Here is an 11,121-nt window from a genome sequence, read left to right as displayed (position 1 = left end):
GCTGGATGGCCTCCTCCAGGAACGAGGGGAGCGAGTATGCCCCCTTGAGGCGAGTCACGACCAGGTGAGTTCGGTCGTGCTTTGCGAGGTTGAGGGGACCGGTGCTGTGGACAGGTGCACAGAGAGCTTGGGGGGTATAGAGGCCCCGGAGACCCTTGTGGGGACACGAATCCCCAGTATGGTTGTCCCTGTGTGTGTGAGTGCGTCCCCGTGTGTGGAAGCGTCCCCGTGTGTGAGTGGTGTGGTGGCGATTGTGCCGGAGTACGTGCTTCCCAGCACGCCGTGTGTAAAAGGGGCACCGCAAGTGGAAGAGGCCGTGTGTGTGAGTGAAACGGCCAGTATGAATGGAGCACCACGTGTGAGTGGTGTGGTGGCGAGTGTGCCGGAGTGTGTGCTTCCCAGCACGCCGTGTGTGGATGAGACACCGCGGGCGAGTGCCCCCGCGTGTGTGAGTGAGGCACGGTGTATGAGTGAGGCACCGCGGGCGAGTGCCCCCGCGTGTGTGAGTGGTATGGTTTGTGTGAGGGAAATGGCACGAGTGAGTGGAAGGCCGCGAGTGAGTGGAGCCACGTGTGCAAGGGAAATGGCATGCGTGAGTGAGCGGCCGAGTGTGAGAGAGACAGCGTGTGCAAGGTCGCTGTGTGTGAGGGAAATGTCGGTCGGCATGTGTGAACATGCAGCCGCGTCTCCCGGTGTGAGTTTAATGGTGAGGTGTGTTAGCGTCGTAACACGCAGGTGTGCGTGGGCGGAATGGAGACTACGACGGAGACATGTGAAGAAAGAAAACCGAGTAGCGGCTGCAGCTGTTTCGGGAACCGTGCCGGGTTCACCCAGCAGTGAGCACGAGGTCCGTGCTGTGCAACGCACGAGGCCCCCACGTGCTCGCTTGCGAGAGTGAAGTCCCGGTCCGGAAACGCCAGCGGTGGATTTGCCGATCCCGCGGACGGACAAAGTTTAGGCAGGATTATGGATTTGGACCGGACGGGTTCTCCACGCGATCGTGTGTGTTAAGCTCCAACGGGCAAAGCACATGTGTTCGCGTGGGGAACCCCTCGAGACGTGGGGCTTGTGTTTTTTTTTTTATGCGCACGGTGACGTCATGGCTGCACGCGGGGTTGGAATCCGGCAGGAGGGGTATCCCTGCCGGATGGTACCGTCCAAGGAGGGACGAGGAACACGTGCAGCTGCATGACGTCACGGGCAGGTGCAAAGTGCGCGAGCTGCGAATTGCCGCGCTGGTGCTGCGCATGGAAAAAAAAAAAAAAAGCAAGCCTCACTTTCGGGTGCACAGGATTCCTGGGCAAGGGGTGGAAGACCCCCTTACCAGGGCACAGGATGGAAACTAGTTAGGGGGAAGGGTTAGCTTAGCTAGACCGGCTCCATGGGGCAGGGGTAAGTCCTCATGGGGCCCATGGAATGGATAAGTTAGAGGGATTTAGATGAGCTTGAGGTGGGGAAATAAAAGTTATTTTAGAGAGTTGGAGACAGTGACAGACTTGTGAATGTGTAGCGGGGACGTAGCTTAGCTACGTAGTGTAAAATAGAACGTGCTATAGTTTAAGGGACGACGTGGGAGCACGAGTTAGTTAGGGGATGTAGTTAGAAGGATGGCAAAGTTCAGCGGTGAGTGTGTTGAAGAGTTGGTGAGTGAAGTGGAAGCATGTGCTTGGTGAGTGAGTGAGGCCAGCGGGTCTGTGTGGATTGGAGCGAATGGGGAATGCATGGTGCGATGAGTGATTGGGGGGAGGAGTGACTCCCGCCCAAGGGACCCCGGGGTCAGGGTAGAGTGAGTTAGGGGGTTAGTCAAATTTCCAAAATGGAGGTCGTTTTGTTGTTGGTGGGAGTGTAGGCTCGAAACCCGTTTGGAGGGGTGCAGGAGCCCTGTTGACGGGCTGGGAGCGTGGCTGCGAAAGGTGAGTATCGCTGAGTGGGTACCCCGGGCACCAGGCTAGTCGGCCGCGGTAGGCCATGGGCCCATGGGGGGCCGGGATAGAGTAGTGGGCACGGGTGCGCCTGCTTGGTGCGGGTGCCCGGGGTGCCATTAGCCGCGTGGGCAGTGTTGTGGGCACGGGTGACCCTCGGAAAGGGGCCCGGGAGGCCGGCCTGCCACGTGTGCGTTTCAGGGGAGGTGCCATGGGGGGCACTCCCCGGTGTTAGGGAGCTGGTAGGCTCGGAGGCAGTGTAGTGCCCGGGGGTGCCATAGCGGGAGAATCGGCAGAGGGTCGTGCCTGCCAAAGGGAGCCACGTGTCCCAGCCAGGAGACCGTGTGAGGGCACGGAGAGAAAATTGGGGGGCGAGGCCCGAAATTGTGAGGACACCAACACAGGCAATGGGAATCTGGGTTGTTAGAACCAATAGTTTAAGCGAGAGGCGCTTGTTGAAAGCCCCGGGGTAGTTTAACAGTTAAATGGTTAGGGTAGATTAGGAAGTGTACCCCTCCGCACCATCCATCCCCTCGCTCTCGTTGTGGGCCGCTGGACCCACTTTGGTTATAGATCGCTGAAGTCTGGGGAGGCCATCCTGAGGCTTCGTTGGGCCTCGACACAGGACGCTAGCTCTCCCTTATTCCCCTCCGGAAAGGGAACGTAGGGGTTGGGAGTAGGCTAGGTGACAGGATAGGTTAGCCGAACAAAGACGATAAAGGGGGTTAGGGGACGATTTATAGTGGGGAAGTAAAAAAATAAAAGAAAAAAAGTTGGGGCTAAATTGGGGTTTGACAAATTAAGGGAGTGGGTATAGACAGTGACAGGCAAAGGCGATAGGTTGGGAGGGAGACCGTAGGATAGGTCCGAGCCCGCCTTCCAAGTGGCCAGCACCACCGCACTCCGTCCACCAACCTCCACTGAATGGCGAAGGCTGGCCAGCTTCATCGGCAGCTGTTGTTTTGCTGCAAGGCCTGTGCCGGCTGGATCGTCTGCAGCTGCTGTGCTGCAAGGCCTGTGCCGGTCGGATTGTCCAGCTGCTGTGTTTCAAGGCCTGTGCCGGCCAGTTCATCTGCCGGCTGTGTTTGCCTGCAGCGGCCTTCTTCTGCGGGCTGTTTGCCTGCTGCCTTTGCCATGCCATGCCCACTGCCCACGTTCACCAGCCCCGTTCAATTTTGCTTTGCCCCCCCCCCCCCTGTTCGTTTCCATGCGCGCCGGGATCATCGTAAAAGCAACAGTTTGCAAGCTGCGAGAACTGCCCTGTTGGCAGCTACAACACGGGCCTGCAGTGGCGGCCCGTGCACCGTGTTTGCGTCCATCCATTCATCCATCCATTCGTTGTGTTCATTGCGTGTGCCACTTGAGCTGGCACGGAGACTGCGTTTGTGCAGCCCATGCACCGTTGTGGTTCACTGCGTTCAGTTCAAACCATTCATCCATCCATTCGTTGTGTTCATTGCGTGTGCCACTTGAGCTGGCACGGAGACTGCGTTTGTGCAGCCCATGCACCGTTGTGGTTCACTGCGTTCAGTTCAAAAGGGAAGGCCTTGGACTGCGTGTGAGCAGCCGGCCACGTTCCCTGTCACCTGCATTGTTTGAGTCAGAGACTGCATGCGAGCAGCCTGGCTCCCTGCTAACTGCTTTCTTTTTGCAGAGTTCATTGATCCTGGGCCATGGTTTAGTGTAAAATTTGTAAGTTAAGGTAAGATGTACTGTAAATATGAGTGCGCCCCTGGCATGTCGTCGTCCGTGTGAGTGAGTTTGTTTAGATAGTTACGCAGCCCTCAGGTTATTTATTTTGGGGACACGAATACCATGAATGTCGCACTCAGGGATCCGTAGGTGAAATGTACTCGGGGAAAACTACACATGATGGCACACGAAAATTTGACGACTCGGGACGAGTCTGTAAAAAGGGGAGGGGGTAGTGTTGTGGTTGACGAAATTCGCAAACCACCATTCAGGTCCTTTCGGTGAGATATCTCTGTAAGTATATGTGTAGTTAGGCCCAAACCCGTTGTTTAGAGGGAATAAATGTCATTCATGCGGGCTGCGACCCTTTTCGATAGCCGTTTTTCTGTTCTATCTTTATTTTCAACCAACCACGTCACAACCACTAACACAACGCCGCTTCACAACAACAACAACGCCAACAGCCACGACCTTTACCGTCACAACTCGCCCTAGCAACCATCGCATCACCGCCATTTCCGCGCCGCTTGTGTGCACCGGTACTGGACTCGTGCAGGGCGCGCACCGAGCAGCGTGTGCAGAAACATCACAGCCTTTCTGAAGAAAACGGATCAAAAACGACTCATGCCCACTTCTGTTCCGTCCTATCGGCGAGCGTGGGGCGATTTGGCCCCGCCTCCAGGTGCGTTGGAGTGTGGTCGCTATATGCAAATTCATGGATCAAAAAGCATTCACGCCCACTTTTCCTCTGTCCAATGGGGAGCCAGCCGGAGGTGAAGGGTCGGAGGTAAAGGGTCGAAGGTGAAGGAGCGAGGCCACGGGGGATATAAAGGGCCGCGTTCGTCAGTTAAGTTGAGTTGGGAGTTGGTGGAGTCGGAGTTGAGTTGGGAAGAAGAAGAAGAAGAAGAAGAAGAAGAAGAAGAAGAAGAAGAAGAAGAAGAAGAAGAAGAAGAAGAAGAAGAAGAAGAAGAAGAAGAAGAAGAAGAAGAAGAAGAAGAAGAAGAAGAAGAAGAAGTAGTCAGTCAAGTGGAGTTCGGAGTTGAGTTTGGAAGAGCCAGTCAAGAGAGGAGTCGGAGAAGGCGGTTGGACGGAGCTGTGGAGAGTTGGAGAGGTGGCGGCGGCGAAGGCGGTCGAGGGGGTGCTCGTGTCAGAGTCGGGGAGCTGCGGAGGGGAGAGGCCGGCAACGCGACCGAGGTCGTGGTGGAGACGCTCGTCGCGGGACCCGAGACAGGGAGATATCCTCCTTCCCCCGAGCATCAACAACCCCCTCCTGTTTCCCCCCGCGCTGAGATAGTGCGAGAAGGGGGCCCCGTTCCCACCCCATACCAGGCAGTCCCAGCGAGGCCCGCGGAGTCGGGGCGCCAGCGCCATTTTGCGGCTCATCACCAGACGGGTAGGCTCGACGTGGTCTCGGCCCCAGGCCGTCTGCCCCCTCATAGTGGAGGGTGGTCCCTTTTTCTTTTGCTTTGAGTATATGTGTTGTCGGCGCCGTCTATGAAGTAAAACTGTATAAGTGTTGCCGTGTGCTCGGTAGTCGGTGGTAAATCTGCATTGTGTTTTGCTTTTACATTTGCTTTTTGTGTATTATTGTGTGTTTCTTCTTCTTTTACATTTGCTTTTGGTGTAATTGTATATGTGTGCTTTCCGTTCATCGCGAAATAAATGTGCTTTATGTTGAACTGTTTTCCCGTTTCGCTTCGTCTTTTCCTTTATTGAATCTCCATCTTACTTCACGTAAAGGGTTGGTCGTGGGCTAAAACGCCCGATAATTGATCGAACCGTCCAGGTTGACGATAACACCGCTCGGTTATCCCGATAGTACGGAACGGGTCGCTTAAAGTGGCCCGTGTCCGAAGTCGACCTGCGGCGAGGTGCGATCGCCCGGTCTACCCTCCGTGTGGGTACTTAGGTAGGTCGAATTTGGGCGAGCAACCCTATCCCACGCGGGGGGCCGATTGGCACGATCGTGGTGAGGCCGAAAGGCCCACCCGTGACTGGTTCCCGGCGTTGGTCCGAGAGGGTCACGACGGGATTGTCCGTCCGGTGGGCGACGTGCCGCGATTCAAGTTACGTGGCCGCTCGCACACCGGCGGGCGCGAATCCGCAACAATATATATATATATATATATATATATATATATATATATATATATATATATATATATATATATATATATATATATATATATAATATCCCTGGCCAAATGATGGTGGTGCATCCCTTTGTGCTGCCAATATCGATCAAAGGCCGTCAATCTCATGGACACTGGGACTATTTTAACCCACCACCGAATACACCCGATCACGTTGGAAAAGCCTGGGTTTATATTCCGTTTCAAAATTAAACCTAATTTGTCTCATTTCATGTCCTGCCCGTCTCATCACATGAGCAAACATGACACAGAGCTGGCACTTACCATTGAGCTTTCTCATCTGGGTTTCCCAAACCATATATAAACTGTGGGATTGGTGCTCCATAGGTATAAGACATTGGATCATGAAGTGCACAATCCCTCAGATGGATTTCAGACCGGGTGTTCTGTCCACTAGTACGAGCTGGAAGATGGCCAAGAGGTATGCACACTCCCTACCAAGCTGTCGAGCTTGGGTTTGAATCCTGACCCAGCTATAAACTGTCATCCTGGTGTTTCACAGGCAAGTTGTTTTCATCAATGTGTGTGGCGTCCCTTGGATGGACTGTCTGCGAGCATTAGTTGGTGGACGTTAAAGATCCTACAGTGTCCTTCGTAAAGAGTTGGCGAGCTATCGCTGGCACCATGAACAAACTCTAAATTCCTGCCCTAACCTACAGAGGGAGTTGCATCAGCGGGATAACCATGCTCTCAGCGAGTAATGCTACCCCACAGCCTTGCACTGCATAAAAAACAAAGAAAAAATAGGGGCAAAATCCCTGGGTGTTCACCTGGTAGAACAACGATACTGAGGAGGAAGTCAACATGGGGGTGGGATGGAATCAGAAAAATGTACCAATGAACCAATGTTATAGAAAATACCTAATGTGGGGAGCATCACCACCCACACCCGAGTAAACCCCTTTATACCTCGATTTTTTTTAAATAGCATGAACAAACTTTGTTACATCACAGGTGATAAAGGTTGTGGTCAAGTTTCATCAAAACTGTGTGTCGTTTCTGAAAAGAAATCAAATACCTGTTTTGGGGGCAACCCCCCATCAACCCCCCTTTACATATATATATATATATATATATATATATATATATATATATATATATATATATATATATCGGGATGTATTATGTGATACTTTCAACTTTCAACTTTCACGTTTCATATTTGGTACATAGGTACAGACTGTGGAGATGGTCACGACATACGTTCGGCATCCAAAGTGGTTGCCATGGCAACCAGGATGCTGTTTTCCATGTTGTAGCACAATTCTGTGTATACCTTCTTGTTCTTCATAAATTGATGTGTTTGAATATATAATTGTGTGTGTGCGTGCGCGCGCGCGTGTGTCACAGACTTTTTCGGGCGTATATTTTGCTCACTTGCGCTCGTCTTTTAATGCCATGCACTGGATCCCAGCATTCGTTCGTGGACGTCAGAGATCCCATGGTATCTTCGGAGAAATGGATGAGAGTTTCACCCATAACCCAAGAAAAAAAAATTACAAAACCTGCTCTACCCTACAGGGGTAAGGGTTAGGGTTAGCTGTTACTCCACCAGCACCAGCAGCACAGCCACACTCGCAGCAGCAATAAAACCAGTAACCACGACCAATGACTGATGAGATAACTGGAATTCATTCAAAATGATCAAGGGCCAAGCTCTATGCCAATGCTATGGGGTTCAGGAGCTCTGAAATTACATACAATTGGAGTTGGGGGGGGGGGAGGGGGGTCGCTTTACATTCCGCTCAAGTCATTTTCACAACAAAAATACCGGCATTGCTCAATGGATTGCAACTGCACGCAAATTGGTGGGAAAATGCGGGCATTTTGCTCGAAGTTGGTGCAAAGTGAATGGGGCGTCAGAGTGGTCAAAATAGACTTTGATTGCCAACAGAATAAAATTGAGAAATAAATTTCGTGAATTGGTATCTCCACCACCAAAGGTGGACTGAAGAAGTGACATTTTCACCCCCGTCTGTGTTTGTGAGTACGATATCTCAAAAAAATTATGGACGGATTCGGACGAAACTTGGTGGACAGGTTGGGTGTGTGACAAGGACGAATCGATTCGATTTTGGTGAAGATCTGAATCCGGGTAAGAGAAATTTAAACTCATTCTTCACCCTGGAAAGATGGGGCCAAAAACGATACATCGCAATTATCATACTATTTCAACAGGTTGTGGATGGATTATGACAAAAGTAGATGGACGAGTTGGTTTGGTGACAAGAATAAGCTGATTCGATTCTGGTTCAGATCCAGCCAATCAGTGGGATACCTAACGTCAACTGTTCAGCCTGGTGGAGGTATACTATCTACCGAGTGCAGTTCTCGTTCATTTTGCATCCAGATGACATGAAAATAATGATCCACTAAGCAAAAAAGCCAATTTCAGTGGATTCCAGTGGATGTGGAACCAGCCAAACCTTTCGGATTTGATTGGCTATGACGTTTACACATGTGGACAAGACGAAAGATTGCATCCACCAGGAAATTCACTCAGTTGCATTTCTCTCATCGGAAGTAATGTGGAGAAAAAGAAACAAATTATCAATCCCATCTAGTCCTCAAGCTATTTCTTCATTCATTATTCATCTCAATGGATTTGCTTGCCTTAAAAAACCAAATTTTTTTTTTTTAACTTGCCATAAATGTCCTGTTACCAAATGCCACGTACGCCAAAGGTTCTCACATCCTCGGATACACACATCTTGCCTCGGGCAATGGCAGTTCCACCATTGCCTATCCTGACGGTGAAATGAGGCTGAACACCTGAGAGTGAGGCACTCTGACAATATGATGTGCCGTACTGCTTTACTTGGAGATAATGATTACCTGAGCAAACACAGATTACATTGCTGTTGGACCAACTCCGAGTACCAACTTCCTGATATGACCATCTTAACGTAAAGGTGTGTGACTAAGGTCGTGCAAGACCCATCGACCAGTGAATGCGATCCAACATCTGGCTATATTAAAGCCTAGCAAGACTAATACCCTTTGCCAATTTCACAGTTGTTAGCCTGCACGCACAGCACAAAGCAATTGGTTCGGTCTGTCTGTCTATCCAATGATACAGGAACTACTGAATTTGAATTTAATTATATATTTTGAACACTTCAAGAACAAGAAGCAGCTTGTTGGCACTTCCAAAAACCTTCAGTTTCGCAGTACTTTGGCTCTGAAGTTGATATACATATACGCAGTCTCAACCAATCACATTTACCACCCACGCTCTCCTGGCGGAGGACCATCGATATTCAGACAAAATGGTGGCTCCCAGCGATGCAACGCCTGAGCATGTCAGCAGAGCATTGTCAGCTCTTCAATATTGTTTTGCCTGTTAGAAGCTCCACGACTTGGCGTTGAAAAAGTTGGGGGAAACCCTTCTCACGTCGTCCTTCTTCTCAAGACCGTGTGGGGTAAAGTGTTCGATGAACAATCTCGTTTCCAATTGCAATCACACAAACTGCATCCTCAAGCCTTATACAATACGAGAGGAATGGTATACACAGATTTAAGTGACAATTTTTTTTTGTCAAACCATGCATGCTATACTCATCACAAAGTATTATTTTATTAATCCTCCCCACAAAAAAAACAAACATTTGATATCCTGCTACATACATCAGGACACCCACAAAGTCGTGGAACCTTTCCAAAGCTAAGAATATACCCTGGCAAGGACACTACTACTACTACTACTACTACTACTACTACTACTACTACTACTACCACATCACAGGTTGCTGCCAAAGCTCAGCCTAGGCAGCAGTTTAAAATTTGACGAGAGTTCCAAGACACAATGGCCTGCTTTTGAAAAGATGTGTTGTTCGTCTTTCGGCTGCTCCCGTTAGGGGTCGCCACAGCGGATCATCCGTTATGATCCGCATACTGATTTGGCACAGGTTTTACGCCGGATGCCCTTCCTGACGCAACCCTGGTCGCCTCTTACGACACAGGGATATGGATTGGGTTTTGCCATGATTCCGGGCTGCCCTACACCCTCTCATATCGCGGCCCAGCGCAGAGCTCCCGTCCTCAAGCGATCCTCCAACCCAAGCCTCTGAGTAGCCGGATTACAGGCGCACGCCACTACGCCCGGTTCTGCTTTTGAAAAGATACAATGAGATATTTTAACATGTAAAAACAAATGCAAGCATGTGAAACAGCCAGCTCAATGTCCCCTCCAAAGGACACTGTATTCAACGTGTGACACCTTGCATGCAAAGCACCAGTCCAACAGTTTAGAGTCGAGTCAATAATCGAAGCCAAACGAGACGACTCGGATCTGAGTACATGACCACTGAGCGATCATATTAAAACCAGTTTCTAATTGTTCACCGATCATTTGCCATTCTATTGTTCAGAGTTAACAAATTATTTTTAGTGCATTATCTCAGTGCATCAAATCCATGTGTGCTTTCGTATTAGAAATCCACACATGGGAGTGAGACAAAATTAAATTGCTCGGCTCGATGTTATTTTGAAACTTCCACAAGAAAAATGCGAAAAAGGGAAAATGCAATTTGAATTAATTTTTTTTAAGGAGAAGGACAGCAGTGGTAGCAGCAGCACCTGGATGGGCGATGCAGTCTCAAATATGAGGTTCCTGCACGAGGAGAGCGATTACGTCATCAAGACAAAGTCGCAAATGCTCACGGCTCTGGATCAAAACATCAAACAAAGGTAAAAGCAACACGGTATGCTCAAGTCACAGCACCGTTATGAAAACAAATGTTGAGCAAGAATGAAGTTTCAGTAAATAAATTAATGCTTTCCATTGTACCAGCTTTCCTTTTGTTTGGATTACCTGCGGATTTGCACTTTGTTCAGGGTGCCGGTGATGACTCGCCTACTCTTTGTGAAGGACACTGCGAGATATTTAATAATGATAATACTACTAATAATAATACCGTTCCTTTCGTGCCGGAAAGGCGCATCGGGCTGCCGAGGCAATTTCATTGACAAGGAGTATAGTCCTGGATGGGTCACCACTCCGCCGCAGGTTACCTCGAATGGTTATTACCCCAGTAAGGTGGAACTCATTTCGCCGACCTCTGAAGGATGACAGGCTGAGTCAACCCCACCTGGTGTCAATTCAACGGTAACAGGGGCTCAAACTCGGGACCCTTCGGTCCCAAGCCAGCCACCTTAACTGCTCAGCCAACACCAGGCTTTTAACATCAACATGCACCAATTAATGCCAGCAGACGGAACGCATCCATCCGAGGGACGGCGCACACATGAACGTATTGCCATGCATGTAAAACACCAGGATGAGTTGACATTTGAATCCAGGCTCGAAAGCTCAAAAGCGAATTCACATTCCTCATACTTCTAGGTTATCCTGC

Source organism: Eptatretus burgeri, chromosome 13 (genome assembly GCF_056783735.1).
Source record: "Eptatretus burgeri isolate ZD-2024b chromosome 13, Ebu_testis_v1, whole genome shotgun sequence".
Taxonomy (NCBI): domain Eukaryota; kingdom Metazoa; phylum Chordata; class Myxini; order Myxiniformes; family Myxinidae; genus Eptatretus; species Eptatretus burgeri.
This window is presented reverse-complemented; position numbering follows the sequence as displayed.